General features: G+C 43.0%; 1 protein-coding gene across 1 annotated transcript in view; it reads left to right on the forward strand.

The window, feature by feature from the left end:
* Window positions 1-25747, forward strand: part of LOC108798954 (ephrin-A2-like) — a 226710-nt gene that overhangs the window by 69525 nt on the left and 131438 nt on the right. The gene's annotated exons all lie outside the window — the stretch shown is intronic.

Genomic DNA, 25747 nt, shown 5'->3' on the forward strand with positions numbered 1-25747 from the left:
GATACAGTGAGGGGAAAGGAAAAGCGCGAGAGGAGGTTGATAAGGAGGAGATCAAGTGGGATGGGGTAGAGAAGGGAGGAGAGGGTGAGGGGTGGGGTAGGAGTAGCGATGTCAGGTAGAGCGCCGGAATCCAACTAGAGTAGGAGAGAACGATGTGAGAACATCCTCATAAGAGGAGGAGTTGGCGATGGATGTCAGATGGTGCATGTGCCTCTGACCAGCTTGACCATATTTTTTCAAATTTGGGCATGGTGAGTTCAAGTTGGGCTGTCCTCTTCTTCTCTTGTGACATTACCCAATTGACGTGTCTCTTAACATTGGATACACTCAGCTTATCTGTGAGCCATGATTTTGCTATCTCCCTTTTTGCGGATGTTAGGACGTGGAGAGACATTTTGAAGGCAGACCTCGAGAGGCCCCCAGGTTTGCAGTTGAGCAATGCAAACTTAGGATCTTTATAGACAGTCAAATTAAATAGAGATGAGAGTAAGGAGAAGATTCGGTCCCAAAATTTTGAAGCAGTCGGGCACTGCCACCAAATGTGGTAGAATGTCCCCAGTTCAGGACATCCCCGGAAACAGAGCGGTGAGGCGGAGGGGTTGAATTTGGCTACCCTCGCGGGCACTAAGTGCCAGCGCATCATTACCTTATAGTTGATTTCTAATAAACTGGAGCATCTTGAGCTGGATTTTATGTTCAGCCAGGAGTTTTGCCACATGTCGTCTTCAAGAGGCCCCAGATCCTGGTCCCAGTGGGATATGTAAGTGTGGGTGAGCGGGTTAGGCCGATGCAATAGTGACGAGTAGATGGTTGAGATGGTACCTGGAGCATGAGGGTCATCTCGACATATTTTTTCAAATGGGCTTAAGGTGCTATGTAGCGAGTGTCCACGTGTGTGGTGAAGAATTAAGTGTTTTATCTGGAGATAGCGAAACATTTCTTTGGGTGGAAGGGTAAAGTGTTCTTGTAGGTATGGGAAGGATTTCACTCCTGATGTCGTTTGAAGCCTCCAGAAGTGTGTAAGATCTTTAACGATCCAGGGTGTAAAGGCGGAGGGGTTTGAGTAGGCTGGTGGAAAGTCAGGGTTGCGTAAGAAAGAGAGTAGCGGTAGTTGTGGGGAGATCAGTCTAGCGGTGCGGTTGATAGAGTCCCAGAGTCGGAGGGAGAAGAAGGTGACGGGGTTTGTTATATTGGGTCTGCGTTTCGAGGGAGTCCAGAGAAGGTTGGCAGCAGAGGTGGATGGCAGAAGTGCTTCCTCCAGGGCTACCCACCCAGGGATTTCAGATGTGGCATGATATTTAGTCAGTTGTCCAATCTGCGCCGCTTGAAAGTATTTTACAAGGTTGGGGACTCCCAGTCCACCTTGTGTTCTTGGGAGATAGAGTGTTCGGCGAGGGATTCTTGGGCGTTTTGTATTCCAGATAAAGCGGAATACCTGGGATTGCAATAGGCGCAGGACTGAGGGAGGGACTGCCACTGGTAGGACTCTGAACAGATAGAGCATTTTCGGTAGGAAGGACATTTTTATTGCTGCTATCCTACCTAGCCAGGAGAGGCGGTAACTTGACCACCGGTTAAGGAGGCCCGTTAGCTTGGTGATCATCGCTGGGTAGTTAGCTTTATACAGTGTATGGTAGGATGAGGTAAGATTAATGCCCAGGTATGGAAGTGTGCCCGTGGACCATCGGTAGGGGAATTGTGCCTGTAGTGAAGTCACTAATGACGGAGGTAAGGAGATATTAAGGGCTGTGGACTTGGATTCATTGACTGCGATATGTAGGCAAACTGTTTAAGAGTTTGTGCAAGGTTTGGTAAAGAAATGATTGGGTTGGTGAGGGTAAGTAGAGCATCGTCCGCGAAGAGACACATTTTGTGTGTGGTGTTAGCATATTGGATACCGGTGATGTCTGGAGAGGAGCGAATTTTGCATGCTAGGGGTTCTAGGGCTAAAGCAAATAGAAGCGGGGACAAGGGACATCCTTGTCTCGTGCCCCGTAAGATATTGAACATTGGGGAGCGATGGCCAGAGTATTTTACTTGCGCCGAAGGCTTGTTATATAGAGCAGTTATCCATGTTATGAAGTTTTAGCCAAATCCCCAACGTCTGAGGATGTTGAAGAGGTAAGGCCAAGACACCATATCGAAAGCTTTTTTAATATCTAGTGACAGCAGCATAGCAGGGATGCGATTGGTTGTGGCTATGTGCGAAAGTATTGTGATCCTGCAGATGTTGTCGCTTGCCTGCCTTCGGGGTATAAAGCCTACTTGGTCATTAGAGATAAGTTGACCTATCACTCGGTTCAATCTATTGGCTAGAATTTTAGCTAGCAATTTTACATCCACGTTGAGTAGCGAAATGGGCCGGAAGTTGGAGTAGTGGGTTTGGTCAGTATTGGGTTTCGGGATCATGCAGATGGATGCTGTGAGTGATTCTTTGCCTAGTGGTGCTCCCTTCAAGTAATATTTATGGGCAGTGCGGTGGAGTTGTTTCGCCGCATGATCCGTTAATAGTAAATTGAGTGCGTGACGTGCCGCTTCCAATTTGGTTTTGTTGGGTATAGTGGGGGATTGGGTGAAGGCTTGTGAGCAAGAGTGGTATTCCTGTTCTAGGATCGTTAGGCGTCGAAGTCTGTCTTTCTTTATTTTTGAGGCCAATTGAATTAGTTTACCCCGAAGCACAGGTTTGTGGGCTTCCCATAATAATGTCGGAGTTATGTCTGGCGTGTTATTGTGGGAGATGTATTCCGTCAGATAGGAGGCTATGGTGTCTTTAATAGTGGGGTCAGATAGTAGAGAATCATTTAATGTCCAGGTGAAGGAGGTGCTCTTGGGGGACACTCCAGAGAGAAGCATGGAGACCGCAGAGTGGTCTGACCATGGGACTGGAAGTAGGTGCGAGTGAATGATGGATGGTGTCATGCTGGGGGAGAGGAGAATGTGGTCTATCCTAGTGAAGACGTCATGCGGGTGTGAATAGTAGGTGTAATCTACCTTGTTAGGGTTTGCTTCTCTCCAGCCATCAACTAGGGAGTGGGTCGCCAGAAGATCTCGGAAGTTTTTGGCAGAATGCAAGCAAGTAGTAGAGTCTTTGGATTTATCTCTGTGTGGAACAAGAACAAGGTTAGAATGACAGTGCCCGAGCTGCATGCTTGTACCTTCTCCAATAAATCTCTGAAAAAGGCAATCTGACCTGAGTTAGGGGCGTAGTAGGAGATCAGGGTGATCTCAGTGTCCTGTAATAGACCTGTGAGTATCAAATATCTGCCTAGGGGGTCTCGGGTGGCGGAGTGGCAGACAAAATTGGCTGATCGGCGGAAGCCGATGAGAACCCTTTCCGCTTACAGTTGTCATTAGCCATATAGATGTGAGGGTATTGAGCACTAAAGTATTTGGGGCAGGAGTTAGTAGAGAAGCGGGTCTCTTGTAGACAGACTATGTCGGCATGAGAGGATCTAAAAAAGCGAAATGCTCGCGTGTGTTTGTTGGGGGAGTTAAAGCCTTGCACGTTAAGGCTTAATATCTTCAAGGGCATTGCGACTGTGGGGGTGGAAGGTGCCCATTTCGGTTGTTCATGAGTAAGAGGAGTCTCAGCGAAGTTGTGGCATTGGGCTCCGTCGTTTCACCTGACATGGGGATGAGGCATGGAGGTAGCAGTGCAGGGAGAAGATAGAATAAGGGGAGGAAATGGAGAAGGGGCGGAAACATGGTGGATGCAGTAGCAACCAGTAGCGGTGTGTACCGTGGGCGGAATATATCCGCAACAACTAGGTAGCGTTGGGCAGTGGAGTCCAATGGGACTCAGACTACCCAAGGTCTTGGAGCACAGTGACATGCTCCCTCGGACAAACATATAACATTCTAACACCAAGATAGTTTAGCGATGTGAAACTAAGAACATGCAACTTAACACATTATAACCATCTTGCTTTACAGTATGCAACATACCACAATATTAACGTAAAGTAACTATGAGAGGCTTTCGGGAGAAGTGCTGGCGGCCGGACCCAGGGGATGAAGGGTAAAATATGAGGCTCTACAAAGCTCAGGATGTTGTGATGATGACAGTAAAGGTTATTACAATATCTTAGGGGGATTCCTGGGGCATGGACCAGAGAAAAAAACCCCAGAAAAACAGGAGTATCGAAGTACTTACAAGATCGGGGGTATTACAGAGATACGTGATATAGTACACGCTCTCAGTAAAGGGAGACCCTAGGGTAGGCCGGGCAGCACAACCCTCACCTCCTGTAAGAACTGTAGCGCTGCGAAGGAGATTGGTTAGGCGGTGGGTCCGCAACAAGGGTCGGCTGGTGTGATCAACTGACGATTAATCTCTACGGGTTGACCTCGTTGGCGGCGGCAATAAAAACGATGTTCCAGGCCGACAGTTGAGGGTCGTTTGCCGCTAGAGTGACTGGTGTGGGGGCAAGATCTTTTCCCATGGCGGAGGTCAGTATGGCCTACAGTAGTTGCCAGGCTCGCGGTATATGGGTCCTATGCCTGCTCAGCCTGTTCAGTTCGGGGGATAGCAGAAGCCAAGGGGGGATGGAGGGCACCAGCAGGAGCGAAGAGGGGCTGCAAATACCAGGCTCAGTATTGCAGATCTGTGAGCCTAGTTCCAGGCCACCCTGTGGAATGTCCATCCAGGATGACAGGGAGGCAAAGGAAGAGTACCTTTCAGATATCTGGGAGTTCAGTCTGATGGGCTTGGTCGAGGCGCCATCTTATGTGCCGGGCCTCGGGAGTCCCCGGAGTGGTTGGGATCGGAGTCGCTGCGGTTGCGTTTGGAGGCAGAGGAAGGTGTTCCTTGTGTATCCGGAGTAGTCGAGCTGGGGTCTGTGAGGCCTAGGGCCGCCATCTTGGCCTGAGTTTCTTCTAGTGTGCCACAGGAGTGTTGTTTCCCGCCATAGGAGAATAGAAGGCGAAAGGGGTATCCCCACTTGTAAGGGATATGGCGTTTAGTGAGCACTTCCAGACATGGCTTCAAAGCTCTCCTCTTCATTATGGTGGAGGGGGCTAGATCCGTGAAGAGTTGATACTACGTACCCTGGAAGACGAGCGGTGCTTGGGAGGCCTTGGTGCGGGCCGCTGCAAGCAGTGATTCCTTTGTGCGGAAGAAGTGGAGTTTTACTAATATATCCCGCGGTGGGCCATCCACTTTTCTGCGGGTCAGTGCGCGGTGGATGCGGTCTATTTCTAGGCGGTCCGCTGGGAGGTCCGGAGCCAGTTCTTGAAACAAGGCAAGAGCCGTGGCGAACAGGTCTGTGATGTGTTCTGGCAGGCCTCTGATGCGGAGGTTAGATCTGCGAGATCTATTTTCCATGTCCTCCAGCTTGGACAGGAGTATTTTGTTGTCATCTCGTAGATTGTCCAGTTCTTTCCCCTGATCGGCAAGATCATGGGAGATGCCGTCACATCTATCCTCTAGGGCGGCTGTACGGTAACCGATTTCCCGTATTTCCTTCAGAAGGCAGTCGGTGATTTACTTTGAGGTCACCTGTAGTGCCTTTTGTAGCATTGTGTCAAACTGATGTAGTAGATTGCCGTGGGATCGTTTTTGCTGGCGGGGGTCTTCTTGTCCCTCTTCCTCCATGTCACTGCTCGATGCAGATGTCACCTGTGTAGGTGCCGTGCGTGAGGTGGATGGGGCCGCCATTTTGGCCGAGGCGCGAGGTAAGGCCTCTGCAATGGGTTTCCCCGTTTGTTGGGATTTCTGGTTTCTGCGCTGCCCGGTATTAGACATGTTCTATACCGCGAGGTAAGTCTAGAGTAGTGCGAACGTTCTTGGCTGTTGGGGAGTGGTTAGCTCCTTGCTTATGAGTAGTTTGTCCGAGGGAACTGCGGAGCTGTCTCACTCACCGTCTGACATCGACAGCCGCGCGCATGCGCCCCTTTTTTTTTTTTAAATCTGACATGGAGCTGCCGTCAGAATAAAAAATAAAAAATGTGCACCATAGGAATGCATTGCTAGATTCCTATTGGCTATTTCAGTTTACAATAGCCAATAGCAAACTAGCTATTGCACCCGCCCACTGCTGCTGTCAATCAGCAGAGGGGATCTGCAGTTCTCCATCAGGTCCCCTCTAGTGATTCACAGCAGCAGAGGGCAGGTGCAATAGCTAGTTTGCTACTGGCTATTGTAAATTTAAATAGCCAATAGGAATCTAGCAATGTATTCCTATGGCCATATTTTTTTTTTTTCTATTCGAACACGGCTCGGTGTCAGAATAAAAAAAAAGATAAAGCAGTGTTTCTTTCCTTGGCGGCCGGTAGCGGGAGACTCCGGGAGCGCCCGGGAGAGTTAAGCTGTATGGAGATCAGTGTCCCTGGTTAGCAGGTAACCAGGGATGCTGATCTCTCTGTAAGTGGCCGGATGAATTGCCGAACAGCGTTCGGCTCACTTCGCTTCAGGTTGGTCGTTCACTCAGCTGCCTATGGCAGCTTAGTGAATAGACCCCTATGTGCCATGTCACATCTGGTCAGGTTATAACTAGATTATTTGAAAAAAATATGCTTAATATGAATAGAGCTATGTAGCAAAGATAAAATAAAATAATTAAAATGCAACTCCAGTTTAAAAAAAAAATAATCCGTAGATTAGTAGACTTTAAAAAACTCACAATTTTAAAACACTGCAAAACTTGCCTCCTTTCCAAACACTGTCCTCTGCAGCCCGTCTTCCGCATTGAATGACAGCCAGCGCCATTTAACCAACTTTCTGAGAGCCCAAATAATCAAGAACTTGCCTCCTGGGTGCGTGTCATGTCACTGGCTGCCCTGCACTCACTGAAGAGTGGTGCCACATCATTCCTGGAGGTTGGGACTTTAACAAGCAATGTAATAAGCAAACCAGATATAAAAACATGCATTGAACATCAAATCAATTACAAGAAGCCATTTATATGATGTACGCAGTTACTGCATGGAAATAATCAAACTATGATACATGCATATGTAGTTCAATCAAAGCAAAACAAAACATAACAGTTGAAATAAAACAGAACGGGGGCTCAGTTGTGATGCTCCTGTGGGGTAGACTCATCGTATCTTGCAAAACAGAAAATTTAAAATACATGATTATATTGTAAACACAAAAACAAAGCAATTAATTTCTCTATAATATAAATTTATGTAGAGAGATTAATGCATAATCTCTGAAAAGGGAACAATTCATGTTCCTTGTTTAAGCCTTTGTTTGCAGTGTTTTCAGAGTACAAATCCAGAAGGACTCTATTTTTGAATTTTAACTATGTTACCCCCTATGGTGAAGATGAGATAAATGTTCCAGCACCTGTTATTTTAATTGAGATTGAATGGCCTCAAACATTGATGTAGGATTGTCAGAAGGGTACTCTGTTTTCTAGTACTTGATTTATAGATGAAGATACAGTTGCAAATAGTTTGTCATCTTTTGAAATTTGTTTTTTTTTTATCTATAGAGATCATTGGGGTATTAGATCAGCTGACTTTTAGATGTATGCCTGTTAGTCTAAAGCTGGCCATACACCTATAGATTATCTGCAGATTTTCTATGGTCAGATGGAAAAAGTGCAACAGATTTCTCCATCTACACTAAAATGTGTGAATGGAGGAATCTCCCACTGGGCCAAGTTTCAGTATCTTGCTAGTCGGCCTCGCTGGCTCTCAAAATACCTGAACAATCTGATTGGATGAAGGCATTGTTCATGTGTTTTGAGAGCCAGTGGGTCTTGTCTCCATGATACAAAGAGTTTTAGGTTTTTCTAATTAGTGGGGTTCTTGTTCTTTCCCTGTGGTGTGTGTTGTCGGTACTGGTGAAGGGAAGGGCAATGATGCAGTGAAGTTCAAGGGAATGTTTTTCCTAATGGATCTAGACCATAGACCAATACATTGTCTGCAGGCATATTTGGTAAAATGGCTTTAAGATGTCATTGATAGGAGAGGGAGATGGACTAGACTGACCAGCAGTAATTAAGAAGTCGGGGCCCCCATCAGGGGGGTACAGCCGATATCCATGTAAGGGACCCAGGCTGCCTGGGGGCCCGGGCCCTGGGGCGGCCTCACCGCCAGTAGTTTCAAGGCTGGGGGGAAGGAGGTGGAGGAGGCCGGGCCTCAGCAGCCCTGGTCCTGCGGCGGAGGCCGGGCCCCAGCAGCGCAGGTCCAGCAGAGGAGGCCGGAGCCCAGCAGCACCGGTCCTGGCAGTGGAGGAGGCCGCAGCCTAGCAGCGCCGGTCCGGCAGCTGAGGAGGCTGAGGCCCAGCAGATTAAGCAGGTAAGAGGAGCTGCATGACAAGCACATCTGAGACCCTGCAGAGCCCACCATAGAGAGTCTCAGATGGGCTGTGCAGGATCGATGGTGTGCTCTGCAGGTGGGCTATGTGGGGTCTCAGGTGGGCCTTGAGTCCAGTGTGTTACTAAGCCCAGAGTCCAGTGCGTTACTATGCTCAGAGTCCAGTGCGTTACTATGCCCAGAGTCCAATTCATATACTGTTCTGCATTGCTGTATAATGTATTGCTAGCCATGTAGGCTGTAAGTAGTTCACTTGTGAAAAAAAGGCACATTTAATGTAGGGATGCACCAAGAATCATTCTTTTCCTAAGGATTTAGTGGAGAAGAGACAGCTCAGTTTTTCGTTTCTTTTAAGAAGTGTTCCTGAAATAAAGAAGAACAAGTGGAAAAGCATTTGGTTATTTTAGTTCAGTCTATGTAGATTATAGTGATTTTATTTAAAAGCACTGTGTTAACCCTCTTCACCTTAGCAATTGATTGTGGGTAAAAGATGGGTGCTCAACTGCTGTGTGATAACTATCATTGCTCGCTATACATGGAAATACATTCTTTGATTAGCTTCTGTGTTACTTTGGTTGTATCAGCTTTAAAGCATGAGCAACCCAACCTGAGAATCAGTCAACATTTCCTAAAAATTAGTCAAACCCAGACACTTTTTATGTAAATAAATAATTCATTAGGATATTCAGAAATGGTTAGAGTACAAGGATTATCTAAGGGCAGCAGGTCTTCCCAGGGTGGCCAGTACTGTGTTTTAGGCAAATGCTGCAGTTATCACAATATTGGGCAGTCATGGCTTGAGGCAAAACAAGATTTGTCCTGTTCACTAGTACAATTTCTCAGTTTCTAGGGTGGCCATACCAGTGTGCCTCACAAACCAGAAATGTGAGGGTAGAGGAATTGGCTAGGAGAAAACCATATGTTTTTCTCCACCTAAGTACAACGTTCTGTAGCAATGTAATGTGCTTACATCACACCTTGACTGTTCATGCAACTTGCAGCACATAAAACATGGATATTTTAGTTTGGTATATCATTTGCTTCTGCAGCAATATGTGATGTGTTGTTATTCCGTTTACAGTGACATTTGCATTTCAAAATAACAAATGATTTTGTTAGTAGTGTATGTGGCTTTCTTGTTTGATGTACCTGCTGACATAATAAAATATTGACAAAAACCAATCAGAAAAGAAAACCAAATTGTTGGTCCTCACCACACAATCATATGGCTTACCTTCTCCTGATAGAACCTGTGTTGCAGATTTGCAAATTTTACACCATTGAATTGTGATACAGGGTGGCATGAGAAGAGCTCACCTATATTTCAGATATTTTGTGTTTTATATTCAGCCAAAACTGATATTTTGTTTTTTTACTGCAGTTAAACTCCCTGAAAGAGTCTTATACTTTTGGCACTGTATGGGTAGGTTATCTGTACTTGATTTCCCAAGTCTACATGCCTGTTGTTGCCTTTATGAGGGGTCTCACTTTTACTGTTGGATCTTTTAAATCTATTTTACATATCTCTTTGGAGATAAAGCAGGAGATGCTTTTAGCATGCAAATGTAGATAGCAACACTCAAAACTACCAATGAAAAAACACCTGCGTTCAGGGGCGGGAGGGGGCGTGGTGGTGCATTGAAGTCAATGGCACCGCAGCCAGGTCCCTCGCCCACAGTGCGATCGCCTGCACCCGGAACCCATGCACATTAGTGCCTGCGTTCCGGTCAAGTGCGATCCGCAAAAATGCTGCAAGCACTATTTTTGCAGAGCACACTGGACCGGAATGCAGGCACTAATGTGTCTGCCTTCCAGGTGATCGAACTGTGGGCGGGGGACATGGCTGCGGTGCAACCCCACCCCCCCTCCCGCCCCTGAACGCAGGGAGTCGGCCGGCTTGCATTCCAGTGTGCGTTCTAGAGGCGACGGTGTTGCCGACGTTGCACACGGGGATAGGTGTCCCGCCCCTTTTCGTCTGCGGCGCCTCACACATTCAGCCCGGCAGCCGCACGAGCACCGCGGGAGCATAGCCGTTAGCCAGCTCCTTTTGCGCACGTAGCAAGCTGCTTTTGCGCACGTGTGATGTCACCCAGCGCCCTGCCTCCAGGATATTTTTATATTTTTTTTTTTACTGTCGGGGGGGGGTGGGGGGCTTCGGGGAAATATTAGGGATCTAAACAGCCCCCTGATATTTCCCTTTTAAAATAGAAAAAGAAATTGAGGACCCAAAGTCCTCAATCTCTTTTTCTGTAGCCTCTGTTCTAAATGAATGGAAAGCACAGAGGCTTCCCATTCATTCAGAAAATATTTACTATCAGTTTCTGAATGGGGTGGAGCCTCTGTACAATGCTACTCCCCATAGAGAAACTCATGAATGAACAGGAAGTGATGTAAATCACATCCTGTTCATTAATAAATGGGGACACATAGTACTATGTGTCCCCAGTTATTTACAAACACTGGAGTGATCAGCTGATCGCTCCAGTGTTTGTCCTGCATAGAGGATTGGTACATATCACTGATATGTACCGATCCTCTGCCGCTCGGCCACGCGCACAGGGGGGCTCACTCTGCAACTTCTCCTCTGGATCCCCCGCTGCTCTCCCGGGCAGAGGCAGCGGAGGATCCGAGGAGAAGTGAAGGAAGCACTTCAGCTATGCGATCGACTGGTAGATCGCAATCGACCTAATGGGCAGCCCTGATCTAAGGCATATGAGAAGCCAGATGTGACGAAGGTCACTGGGCTCAAAGTATAGTTAAAAAGAAAATTGCTCTCTTCAAAAAAAACCAAAGCAAAGTTACCTTCTACAAGAATCATTATTGACAAATCCATTTTATCAGACACATACTTTCTCTATATATTTTCTACCATCTGGCATGCCTGAAAAATCTTTGTCATACATTACTGCTGTGTTGCACTAGAAGGATGTCGATAGCAGATGTCCCCATGTTTACTAGCCATCCACGCCATGACTGCTTATTAACTCATGCCTTCCTACTCACGAAACTGTCCACACCAAGGCTTTCAGAACAGTTTGGAAAGAAAGTATTTAACAAAGCAAAAGTGAAACAGACACCCTTTCATACTCTCATACTTACTAACTGTTCTGCATTTGTCAGGGCTGTCCCGCTTTTTAGGTAGTTGTCCTGTGATTGCTGTTTCCCAGGCTGTGTTTCAGAGATCACAGCATACCTCCCAACATTTTCCGTAAAGGCCTGCCTCTGGGTGGTAGGCATGGGGATCGAGCTTCTCCTCTGTCCTAGCATTGAATGATCAAACAATTTTACACTAGTGGGTGCAGTTTGAACAGTGGAGTCCTGCTGCCAGTCACTGTATTTTGGCAGTGGGACTACACTATTCAAACTCCACCTACTAGTGTGACATCATTTATTCATTGCTTGTAAACAGACCCAGTAGAGGTGCTTTACTACTCCCTTCCCCTCCCAATCTGCCGGTCAGAGTCCATGATGTAGAAAGAGGGCAGCACCATAGTAGTATTATCAGTCCAGCAAGTTTTTATTGTACATGAAAAGAAGCCATTGTGTTTCAGGGGCCCAAAAAACTCCCCCTCCCTCAGGGTTTAATATGCCAACAATACTGTAGATAGAGTGAATCTGGACAGGGATTATTGACAATACATTCATCAAAACCTTTTCTATACATTTTGCTAGTCCTTAAAAGACAAACATCCATCAGATGTATCGTAGCCCAATCACTTCCACAGGCTTCAGGAGGTGTGCCTCAAAGCAATGATTCTGTGCTTAATCAGCTTTAGTCGGGTAGAAAGGTGACATTTGGGGTCTAATAGCAATAATGTTAAGCTTAAAAAAGGAAAAAAAATGTACATGGCATAAACAAAATAAAAGCCCCATTCCCCCCTCATGCATGCACAAAGGTACCTAAACGCATATGTTGGATGTGCCTACGTGCGAAAACAATGATTGTGCCACACATCTTACATAACGCCACGCACACTGGAATTAGAGCAATAATTCTAGGGCCATCATTCACAGTTAACTCTAAACAAATGACATGTAGAGGGTTGCCTGTGGATGTAAAGTTTGTCACCATTTCATGAATGCGCAGTGTTAAGGGTTGACATGTTTGGTGTATATTTATTCAATACAACCTCATCTTTTGTATTTTTTTAAAAAAGGGTATCATGTTGTGTTTGTGGGCAATAAAATATGACATTAAAAATTACAACTGCGACCACTGTATTCTCCAGGGCCTCTGCTTTTGGAAAATAAATAATTATTGGGGGGACGGGTTAGGGAATCTTGGAATCTTCAGGCCTAACATGTGGTTTTAACATACGTGCAAAAAATGCAAAAACGGCTCTGGCAGTGAAGGGTTAATAGACAAAATTGCCTTTACAGCAGTAAAGGTAAGATTTTTAGGACAGAGGGCGCATGCGCGGGCTACGCCAAGATGGCCGCTTAGCGTGAGTGCTCTGCACCTCGGCGGCACGATACCTCTTCCCGGCAGCTAGGAAAGCTTTGCGCGGCACGATCGAGGCTGAAGGGTGCTAAGGTCCCGCTCTAGATCCGGACGAGCAGACGAGGCTTGGGTCGGCCCGAGGCCGTGTAACGAGGCCGCACTCTGGGGTTCTGACAGGCGGCTCCACCCCCTCGAAAAAACCATGCTAGAGGCTGGGGGCAGAGAGGGACACGAGGGATGCTGACGCTGAAGTCACGCTGAAGCTAGTCACCCAGCCAGAGAAATCTGTGAACAGGCGCCGCAAGAGATAAGGTACAGAGGGGTCATTAACATCTTCAGCACTGGCAGATGGGAAGCCACAGACACAGCAGAGGTAAAACAAATGATATGGACTCTGAATTTGCATATGCAGTGCTGCACTATAAGTATTAACTAAGGGACTTTGTATGCAATATGAAGCAAAATGCAATATGAAGCAGAAGATGTTACCTATATCTGATTGATTATCTGATTGAGGGCTGGAAAACACAAAGTGTTAACTAGAGACTGTGTATGCAGAAGACTAAGATGGACCACTGTGTCTATAGAAGCCTGGAAGCCTGGCAATGAGCGCCTTCTAAGCAAGGAGTCTATGGGATGGTATAATATAGTGGTTTCTGCTGATTATTGGGGAAAAGTCCACTAAACATCTTAGAGACTATAGAAAGAGCGAGAGAGAAATTTTAACTGGATATGTATTTTCTGTAGTTAGTGCACTGAAAATTACACATGGTACTCTGTATTCAATGGCAGAGACCAGTCAGCCTTGAATTGGTCAGTCTGCATTCTTACACACAATAACATATCTTCACAAAAGTTATCTTAATTCACAGACATAGGCAACAACAGCATAGGCATTCCTGGAGTTGACATGTGTTCAAATGGAAATTTCACTAATAATGAGATCCTATGAACATTGCTAGCCAGTAAAAAGCAATAGTGTTGACACCTCCATAGCCTGCTATGTAATAAGGTGTTTTTTTGCTGACAGATGTGTGTTCACATTTCATTCTTATAGCTATTTTACACAGATAGTTGGGTGTATAATGACATGATTGCTGCTGTTGTAAAATTGAACTGGCACCCGTAGTTGGTATATGGGAATACAGACACCTCGGCTGGCAGCTCAGCATTTTCTATGCATATTCTCATGTGCATCCACATCATAAGAGTACAACATTAAAATCTTTCTAAAGGGGTGTTTCATGTTTTTTTTCTTCCTACCGATACATTTTATTTATTCTAGCTGTGTGTTTTACTATCCCGCTGTGAGTGCAGTTTTATCCACAGTCATGCACCAATTGAGACAACCTATTAGATGAAATTCTACTGCGCATTATTGCACTTATTATAGCAATAATATTCTGCAGTTTACAACTTGAGACTGTGCTTACCAAGATACACTCAAAAAGGTATAACTGCTCATGTTATGTCTTCAGTACACACTTGTTCTGTCCTAACTGGAAGGAATGTTTTTATAAGGGGACAAGGAGGTTTTAATTTGCGATCTGTATATATTTAGAAGTACCTGTAGTTTATTGGTAAGCATAGAGGGGATGAAAGGCAATGCCCTTAGGTATTCAATTGTTAGACAGGGCTATATTGATACTTCATGCTGCCTTAGCACACCTGAATGTTGATACCCTTTATGTACAAGCTCTTCCCCTGTCTTGTGATTGTTTTAGCAAAAAGTACTGGTACTAATGTGTACTAATGTGCTCTTGTAGAAAGGCCCTTCTTTCAACTTACAGAGCAGTAAACATTAGAAAATGCGGGTGGTTTCATGTTTTTTCGAACTGTAAAGAGCCTTCTGAGTATCAACATCCCCTGCACCCCTTCCGCCTAAAGTTCTTTAAATTACATAGTTTCAGTGTTGAAAAGAACTGGGACGTAGAAAAAAATAAATAGATGGAGAGATGCAGAGTCTTTTTAATAGAGGGGAAAAATAATTTTCCTTAACAAAAAAGGAGCCCAGCTAGCTAATCCTAACCAACTAGCCTTTTAAAACAATTCATATCTCCTATCATGTTCTTTAGGTCAGTGACTCTTGAAGTAGTGAAGCAAGGATAATGACAGCCCCAAGTCTGCATCTTTAATAGGAAGTCAGTTGTCAGTCAGATCATATTTCTATCCTTACTGGTTCAGTTTAATCATACTGCACACATAAGTCCTACACAAATCTCAAAAACTTTCTGAGCCATAACAGAATAGTGGAAATTACTGTCCACGTATTAACAATTCAAGGAAAATATAACGTATCCTTTGTACATACTTTTTTTGTGCTACATTCTTGAAAAGCCTGATACACACTTCTGCTCAGCTACCAAAGGTTTTTTGTTTTATAAAAAAATATTTTTTTTTACTTCCCAATTGTGTATTAAAAAGGCTCTAAAGTGGACCTTGTAATACATTGGCCAAATAGTAAAGTAAATACTAAATAGAAGATTCTCTTTTTTCACTTTGTTACATTAATGTGATTCCAATTATGCTAAATAAAATTTAGACAATATAATGCTTGTTTAAAGTGACTTGCAAAGTGCATACCTGCAACAGCTTTCATTTCCCCTGCTTCCCCCAAAGGCTAGGCCATTCTGATCAAAGCTCCATCACTTTCTGGTAATGTCAAACCTTGCCTACTCCCTTCATTCCCTTTATATTCTGTCTGGCCCAACACCTTGAAGGGCTGCCTCACTGGTCAATAGGAAGGTGAAAGGCAAGCTTTAAAAGCAGATTATCCTGTACTCCTATATCCCCCAGAATGACCTGCCTCACTGCGGGCAGCACACAAGTTGCCATTGCAAGCAGCATGTGAAATGCAGGAAAGTATCCTCCCAATTTTTTCCCATTATCGCAAATTATCCCAGTGTACATAAAGTAAAATTGTCATAGCGGTCATAATACCCAACTCCAAAAATGTTTTGATACACTTGCTCGCGTTTTTCCTGTTACCAGGGCCCAGTGATGTGAACTTTGTCCTTGTTCACATAAGGTAAAAAGAAATTGAACAAATGTTGACTTTGCATACGTGGGTAGATTTTAGGCTTAGTTTAGTAGTGTTAAACTCTATTGTAATGTGCTCTTTTTCATTTACCACAATACATATGCAGCCATCAGTCATAGAAGAAGCAACCACTAGAAAGGGTGTGTGTTGAGACTTCCAGCTGTAATGCTTGCTCCTGCACAAGTGGTCAGAGAGCATAGCTGGCTAGTGTAGCTTCACCTTTAGCAGCCTCTATTCCCTTAAGGCAAGCAGGCAAATTGGTGCTTGATTGCCCCTGGAACTTATTACATAATGCTATACTCTCTGGACAGGTAGCACAGAAGTAATAGTAAGGGTTGGACAAGAGTACCTGTGGTTCAGGAAGGGACAGATGTCCATAAAAGATGGTTGGGACTGGTGTCTCAGTTGGAGCATGATTAGAGGGATATGGCAAGAGGTCAGTCCAAGCAGCAGGCAGAGACATGGTCGATAAAGAGGCAAGTGTTGGTTCAGGGGGCTGGCAAGAGACATGGCTGGTAAACAGGCTGGTCACAATTAAGGTACACTAATGGCAGCTAGTGAGGCATGTAGAGAAGTCTATCACAAGCACTGGGCACAGGGCCTCTGAGGCTCAAATCCTGTGCCAACAGAAGCAAGATCAGTAGGAGGCAAGCAGGGAGGATAGATCCACAGGTGTTGTTGGCAACAGGAGGCTGGGTTGCAGGATTGCTGAAAACATAGAAGCTGCAGGGAGCCTGTCGGAAGAAGTATTTCTTTACACTAACATCTTTACCATTGCCTACTAACCCTGCCGCTCCCTTAAATGGTGGCGATGCTTATATTATGGCAGCAGTTGTGAGTTATAGTAGTACTGTACTATACTGTGTTATTTAGCAGAGAATGCGTTAAAGTAAAAAATGCCCCACTACCTTTCTATGCCCCCCACCTCCAAACACTTAACCTACACTCCATGTTCACAGCCGCTGGTTCCCAGACAATCTGCAGCATGTTCCGGGATGAGAGGAGGGATCCCAAGCCTACAGAGAGCAGGGCATCGATAGGCTGCTGCACCTGCCTGTCGAGATACTGTGAGGAGGCGGAAACAGGGGTGTGGCTTGTCGAGTGCTGTGTGTGTCAATGGACGCACACAGCACAGCTTAATTCCCCGCCGGGAGCGCACACACATGGGTCTCTCCTTTGGAGTGTTAAAAACAAAAAAACGGGGGTTTAATATCACTTTAAGATTTTGTATAATAGAGGTACAAGAATACATTTGTATTCTCTCTATGCTTGGCAAAGTAAATACCAAGATTGATGCACACCTAATAATGAATTTAAGAATTTCTGGTGCTGACCACATAATCTAGTCAACGTCACTAACATAATTTTCTTTTCCAGAGTATCTAATTAAAATCTCTTTATTAGCTGCTTTGATTTCTGTAAAAAGTTTAGCAAAGTGGACATGCCATATACGTTATGAAGTGAGTGGGTGTCAACCAGCTGTCATTGGCATCCCTTCTGTACTGAAGTCCTGTAATTTCACTACAAGCAGTATACTTACCTACAAATGCTAACAAGAAAAGGCTAGGGGTAATTGGGTGTAACAACTCATGAAAATCAGAATTCAGGTTTCAGCATCTTAGAATGAGCAGACTAATGACAAATTATTTTGATTGTTAGCTACAGCTTACCTTTGTTGCGCACATCTTTGCTCCCTGCATTATGTTGTTAAATAAAGGCGTTAGAAATGAAAACACGTTTTCAATAAAAATAATTGTAAACATCTGATCTAATTATCTACATATCTCTGATCTAAATATTCCAAAATTTCCTGAACTCAACATTATCTATTGAGAATTCTTTGGCATAGGAGTTGAGAAACACAACTGGTTATTTAAAAAATCATTTTCTCTCTGTCTTTAATTAAACAGCAACATGGTGTATTGTTTAATTAGTAGCCCTTTTATTTCTTCCCTTTAGTTGTTTTCATATTAGTTAAAGTAATACTAATTAGATTACAGGCCCACTCCACTTTCCCCAGAGGAGACACTTATTGTTTGCTTTATGGCTTGCCAATAAAGTCCATCTGTAATTAAAGTGTACTTGTCATGCAGTTCTGAGAAGTACAGACGTTGATAAATTTGTTGGTACCCTTCTATGAAAAATAATGAACCCACAATTTTTTCTGAATTGACCAAAGAAATTGGCATTTTGATTTTTAATTCAACAGAATATTTTAAATATTAAATACAATAAAAAACAGCATGGACAAAAATGATGGGACCTTTAACCTAATATTTTGTTGCATAGCCTGCAAACAAACGATTTTGTTAGCTCTCAATGAGACCTTTGTACCTGCCAACAAGTAGTTTGGCCCACTCTTCTTCAGCAAACTGTTCCAGCTTGATCAGTTTTGAATAGTGTCTTCTTCAAACAACAGTTTCAGGTCTTTCCATAGATGTTCTATAGACCTAAGATCAGGGCTTACAGAATAGTCCAATGTTTTGTTCTTAGCTATTCTTGGGTTCTTTATGTTCTTTGCATGTTTTAGGTCATTGTCCTGTTGGAGGACCCATGACTTACAATTGAGACAGAGTATTCTGACACTGGTCACTACGTTTTGCTCTAGAATTCCTTGATAGTCTTGAAATTTCATTGTGCCCTGCACATATTGAAGGCACCCTGTGTTAGACACAGTCCCAAAGAGGGTACAGTGTTTTTTACTTTGAAAGCTTCATTTCAATTTTGTTTCAGCTGTCCAAATGACATTCTCCCAGAAGCATTGTAGCTTGTCCATATGAATTTTAGCGAATTTTGGTATTTTTAAAAATGTTTTCTTTCAACAGTAGATTCTTCCTTTGAGCCCACTGTCGCTCAAAAAGTAAAGAATGGTGCAATCCAACCTTGACCTAGTACCTTGACCTTGGAGTTAAGCTTATATCTCTTTGAAAATTTTCTTTGGTTTTGTCTGCCATTTGCACTACACTCCCAAGGACCTTAAACATCTTAATATTTGCAACTGTAGTATCAGGGCTTGTTCACACCAAGTGCAGTGCAGATGCAGAGCAGAGCAGTTTAAGAACGGATCAAAAGTGCATCCAATGTATTCCAATGGTATTTTGGGCTCTAGTTCACACCACAGCGATCAGTTCCAGATCATGTGGCGTGCCCTGTTTTTTTTGTTCTGGAACGCACCAAAACGCATGTAAACCCATTTAAATGCATGTATATGCTCTGGAACGCACTGGACTACACCTGACAGCCCATTTTGGGCTACCCCCCCCCAAAAAAAAGCGGACCGGAAAAAAAAACACGTCAAAACGCAGTGCAATGCATATGCAGAAACCCATCCAGATTTGGTCTGGATTTGGTGTGAACAGCCTTTGATATGCTGGTTTGTAATTTTATTTCTGATCTCCTCAGACAACTCTGTCCTTTGCTTTCTCTGATCCATGTTTAGTGTGGTGCACACAATAATAACAAACAGCAGAGTAACTACGTTTCTACTACTTTATAAACAGTTCTTGTTATCGGTTGATAATGCTCTGTTCCATTTACAGTTGTGCTGCAGCTTTTATTTACTTTATCAAATGGGCTTTGGATAAAGACTACAAGTGACATCAGGAACCCTGCCTTTAGAAAATGCATGTAGCTATCACTAGAATGCATGCATGTAGACAGGCAGTGGTTGTAACAAGGCTGCAGAACAGAAGCAGCACTGAGATGTAACAAGGTGAAAACAAATATTTTTTTTAAAAAGGACAATAGCTTATGATACACTGGAGCAAACAAAATGTGGAGCAGATTTGCACTGCAACCAATCAGCTCCTCTGTCTCATTTTCAAATCTTACCTGAGCAAACTGAAGAGAGATGCTGATTGGTTGCAATGGGCAACTGCTCTAGATTCTGTCTGCTCCAGTTTTGATAAATTCTCCCCACAGTGCTTTAGCAAATGAAATATCATACATTTAGGGTCAACAACTACTTTAAGAGATTCATTCTGACTCGCTTCCATGATGGGCTACAATCTCATTGTTAGTTAACCAATTTGTATTGAGCTCGTAATCCTTCATGGGACCGAGCTTGAAACGGTGGCTACAACACCCTCCACCCGCCACCCTCCAGAAGGAAGGACAGTGTCAGCACCAATTCAGAGATGATTTGAGGATCTACAGCCAAGTGATGCACAATTAAGATCCAATTTTGTTAATAATTAAGATACTTGAATGCATTTTTAATATTGAAATCCTGAGTTTAGTGGCACTTTAAAGCGACACTAAACTCTCCTTCCCTCGTTACCTCGATGGCATTGACAGCTATTGCCTGGTCTTCTTTAGGTTCCATCTTCAGCTATCTTGATTGGCCAGCCCACAATGACATAACTCCTTGGCTGCCAACGGACCACAATGGATAAAAAATGCACATGACCGTTTTTAGCAATGCAGTAAACCACAAGGCATGGTATGTGCATTGCGGTGCACCACAGTGCGTTGCCTTCTACTGTAAAGTGTGTTGGGGTGCCAATCAGAATAAATGGGACCACAGCGCAGCGCACCACAGATAGAACTGGTAGATGTTGCAACGCATGTTAATTCACACATTTTAACAAGCATTGCTAGACCCCCCACACGCGTGAATGGGCCCTCAGACTTGGCTAAGTATGTTTTGTTTAATCTCAGTGGCAGTAGGATTATGTCTAGAGCTTTTGCGGCTGTTGCCTATCCAGACTTGTTCACTATGCTTTTAATGCCACGCCTTGAAAATCAAGCAGTTTTTCCTGCGTCAAGGCATTTTGTTTCAAGCTAGCAGTTAATTGTTAAAAGGCCTTGATCTTTATGTGAGCCATACATATATGTTTGCTGGTATTAAAGAATACCGTTTTATATGGGATCAAACTGAATTAGTTACAAAAACCTTTCATATTGTATAAAGCCTTTGACATATAAGTAATGTAGAAAAAGTATTCTCTATTTCCATCTGCCCACTGCCTGTGTGTCTTCACACTCATATGACTCATGTGCCTAAATATTAGATTTCTATTTCAACCATATTTTTTTATGAATGAGATATGCATATGAATCCATAAATGTCAACTTTAGAAGGATCAGTAGGGCACATAGCAGCATGTTTAGTGCACATTTTCCATAAGCAGATGAAGCCATTGAATGATGTATGCAGGGGAGGGGGACGCTAAGTGAACCGTTTACTTCGCCCTTTCTCCTGACTAAAAAGAGTCTACTACTATCACTATATAGACATTTTTTTCACTCTTTCCGCAAACCTATTTAGGAGATCTTCTTGTCCAGTACAAGATTATAAGGGACTGTACAGTCTTCAGTAGCTATACATCTGAGAAGGGAAGAGGGAGGAAAAAGAAGGGGAGAGCAGGGGAGTTGCTTGCCTTGCTGTGCCTGTGTGTTTTTAGAGACGCACAGCGTACTAGCAAACATTAGGGATTACTCCTTAGGACCCTGCAAGGGAAAGGAGTCACTCTAAAACAGGAAGTCAGAAACAGTGCTTGGGACCAGCTGATTCTGCAGAGAGCTAACACTTTTAAACATCAAGGAGCAGCATCGATTGAAAAAGATTTATTCAGCATTTGAAATAGATTAAAACCTTCTAACTTTAATATCACATAACATTACACTATGCAAGAAATTTGGCCACAAGATTTAACCCCTGCTATTCTCATGGATTTATCTAGACAAATTACATTAATTTCAGGGCAAGGAGCAATAGAGAGCTCTCTAAGGACTTTAACTATTATTCATCATGCATGGACTTTGATAGGATGAACGAGTAGTACCAATCTTGTCTTTAAATAGGTTTGGCTTAGGTCCCAAAATGCTAAGTTAGATAATTTTTGTCTATTTACAACCTGTTCACCCCTTTCAAGACAATGGCATGTGGAAAGGTTTGCTCACTATCTAGAGTCATCTTTGACATAAAAGCCCTTTTATCTACATTATCTCAGACATTACGGATGTTACTCTAGGGAATACTTTGCATAAATTAGCACTCTATACGGCTAACATCCTTTTCTATCTGCAGCAGCATTTCCTTACCTGCTCATGAGTAACTCCAGGTATTCAGAGAGCTATTCAACTCTAAAATTAATGTGGCAAGGTCTGACATTCTAGGTCTACCACAGCAGGAGGCAGATTGTATCACATGCCCTTTTCATTTGGAAACTGAGTCATCTTAAATGCATGTGCATTCAGTTTGTTGGAAATTCTGTATATAAACGTAATTGTTTTCTTCAAAAATATACACATACATAGCTAGGTCTAACTTGGCACATTTCACACAGTTAGGTGGTAAAGATCAATTTACTGACAGTAATACATGTTACTCTTTGCTCTCCAAAAGCCTTTTTAAATCATTCAGTTCTGTTTTGACTAATTTTATCTGGCACAAACCTAATAGTCACAGTTACAAGAATGTTTGTTTGATTGGGCACATCATTCCTATAATGACTCCCAACAGCAATGGTTTTAACAAAGGTACCTAGAAATGATGTATTATACTTAGCCCTATGGATCCATCAAAATTGAATAAACCTCTCTAAAAAGAGAACTATGGCCAAACCTTTTCTGGCCGTATTTCTCTTTAGGATCAGCATAAACTCAGCATATAGCAGGCTATTGCCCACTACATGCTGACAGCACAGAGCCACACTGCAGCCAGCAATATTGTCGGGAACCACCTCGCTACCTGATTGACAGCTGGCTCTACGTCTCTAGAAGCAGAGCCAGCTGTGCCCGCCCCCTCTCCCATCTGTCCCTCCAGTCAGTGCTGGAGTAATGGAGAGGGGAGGAGGGAATCCCTGCGGGAAGCGGTGACTGGTGGTCACCAGTCACCGCAGGAGACGATCAACTCTATAGAGTCGAGGTATGACAGCTTCAGTGTCACACCTTGGCTCTAACTATTAGGATGAGTATATTTCTCCTTTAAAGCACTCCCATATTTCTCCTTTAAAGCACTTTTCTAGCAAAAACATTTAATTTTGTTTTGTATAGCGCTAAGAAGGGTTAGAACCCCAGTTTATTTTTCTTTAAACTGGCACATCAACTAAAACAAATCACATTTTAGTAAAGTTAGGAAGGTTTAGAACTAAAACTGATACTGTTGTACTGCCAGTGCTGTAACTGTGTTAGTGCAAGAATGACAACAAACCCATGGTTGTAATAGCTTTCTGACATGATCTGTTTGTATTAGCGGCAGGGAAGATGCCATGGGTCTAATAGACCCCTGATGTTTCCATTACAAGTGACTGGCACTACTATCACATAGGAGGCTTATAAGCCCTGTGGAAATACTATCAAATATAAAACAAGTAAACAAATATATATAACAAAATGATAAATTAAAAAAAGTCCCTCCTCCCCAGACAGGCACACAAACCCATGCACATACATACAAACACATCTGCAGTCAGGATATACGAACATGCATACACCCCAATTACATATCCAATCATGTAGTAAAATTCCCTTTCAGATTGAACACCCCATTTGTCTGTGGTAAATCAACTCCATTTCAAGGATAGCCAATGCATCTTGAAACAGCTACATTTGGCCTGGACATCCAGGTTTCAGTGACCCCTAGTCATGAAAGGGTTAATATCACTAAAAGATCCTACATAACCATAATATCTGGCCACATTCCATAAAATCACAGAATCAATTTTTATATTACATTTTTCAGTTTTACAGGATATTGTAAAATTATAAATACATTTAAAAACTTAATTTTTGTTTGTTAAAAAGGGTATCGGCAATCATTTCCCATTCAGCCAAGTAAGGAGGGAAATCAGGGTGAGCTACGTTAACTGTTATCTTTTTAGTGTTAATGTAGTGGGAATATAACTTTGAAGCAAACATTTATCCAGCCTGAATCAGAGAGGGAAAAAATAAAATGTTTGAGATATTTGAATCTCCAGTGGTTTGGGGAATGATGTCCCCATTGCACTCAGATCTGCCAGATACGTATTTGCTTGGAGCTGAAATGATCTAGTTAAGGGTGTCCTTCACAGGCTCATTTGTAAAGGCCAGTTTGTCTAGTCATGGTTCATCTAAGGAATATGGCAAGTATTAAGTCGTACATAAATACATGTGTGTAAAAATGAATGAAATAATAGCCAATAAAATAATTTACATTGTAAAAGAAAACTAGTTAGGTTGATAATCATGATGGGCAAAAATGAAGCAAAAAACTGCAAAATGTATCTAAATTACAAGAAAAAAACCCCACTGAGCCTTTTTCTATTACCATCATCACAATCAATTAAAGTTATTGGATATATCATGTTTTATTGAATTTGTGATAGATATTTAGTATATTGTGTCTGCACCTATGGTTGGTGTTTTGTTTATACACTTTTGTTAGGTGTTATTTGGAACCCTGTTTTTAGCCTCTGTAGCAGCCATTAAGGTATTTATTGACCTCTATTTTCTATAGTACCTGAAATAAATGTAATAGTGAAACATGTTGCTGTTTTTAATCACAGTGAATTAAGCCTATACTATGTCAGCCCAAATGAAACTCCAATAAACACTAGTAAATGGCATGTACCCAGCAATGAACCCTTAGGATGGATTTATGCTTTTATGTGCACATTTTCATGCGTTTCTACCTACATTCATAATGCATTTTACCACACACTGTGGTGCATTTTTATGCACAGCTGTTGTTATCCATAGGCCATTTAACAAATGTCAACATTAACATGCATATTGCACAGATGTGAACTAGTACTTTTAAAATAATGGCTAACCAGTGTACATGCATTACCCTGTGTTCACTTAAAAAGAAATGGTGTAAATGGGCCTTAACAATTTGTAAAGAATCAAAAAGAAAAAATATTTAATTCAGAATTTATAGATTATTAAAATGAATTTGTGTGCATATAGTTACGTAGAATGGTTAAAACTAGAGCCCACGACTGCCTTTTACCTTAACTCGCAGATATTATACATTTTCAGTATTACACACACTGATAGGGCAGATCATTTCCTAATTGATTGGAAGATTTTTTTTTATATTAAATTGAGCACTTTTTAAAGTAATTCATTAGGGTGTTGCATTTGTTAATTGATTGGAACAGTGTGTGTCAGGGCCACAAAATCTTAACAGTTTAGGAGCTTAGGTTGTGTGCTTATAGGTGTAGCTTATACTGTATTAAGTATCACTTAGTACAGGGGTTGGCAACTTTGGCCCTCCAGCTGTTGTGGAACTACAAGTCCCATGAGGCATTGCAAGACTGTCAGTTACAGGCATGACTCCTAGAAGCAGGGGCATGTTGGAATCTGTAGTTAAAGGACGTCTGGAGGGCTAGAGTTGCCCATCCCTGGCTTAGTGCATACCATCAATGAATGAAAAGTGTATCTAAAGTCTTTATTTTCTTGATAAGTAGGGAATAGTTAAAAAACCCATAATTTTTGTGCCTTCGTTCCATTAGGGACATTTTCTGTCCCAGAGACATAACAGGAAGTGATTAAAATCCCCCAAAATGAGGGGAAATTCCCTTCTAGACAGTTGTCTCCAGGTCAGGTGTGCCAGTTGAAAGCTTTCTTCTAGCTTTCTTGTCTTCTGACAATGGTTACTAGGATAAATGAAGAAAATCAATATCACTAGTGGATCACTGACAGCAATAATAAAGTGACTGGGGTTTTCCCTTCCTTAATCTACTCAAAAGTTCTGGCTCTAGATATACTTTAACCCTTGTATATAAGATATTTGTAAAAACACAGGGGTCTATTCACGAAGCTGCCGAAGGATCTAGCCGTAGCTTCAGCCGATCCTTCAGCTAGCTTTGGCCCCAGGACCCCTTCAGTTCAGTAGAACCGAAGGGGTGCTGTACGGGCTATTCACAATAGCCCGTACAGCTCCCGAACGTGGCCGAGCGGTTCAGTCGAGCCGAACGCATATGCATCGGCTCGGCTGAGCTGTGCTGAAAGCCGAAGCTGGCCGAGCGGCCGGCCGACAGCCTGCTTCTGACAGCTGGGCGGAGCCAGCC

The sequence above is a fragment of the Nanorana parkeri genome, unplaced genomic scaffold (assembly GCF_000935625.1).
Source record: "Nanorana parkeri isolate BGI_ZX_2015 unplaced genomic scaffold, ASM93562v1 scaffold1593, whole genome shotgun sequence".
Taxonomy (NCBI): Eukaryota; Metazoa; Chordata; class Amphibia; order Anura; family Dicroglossidae; genus Nanorana; species Nanorana parkeri.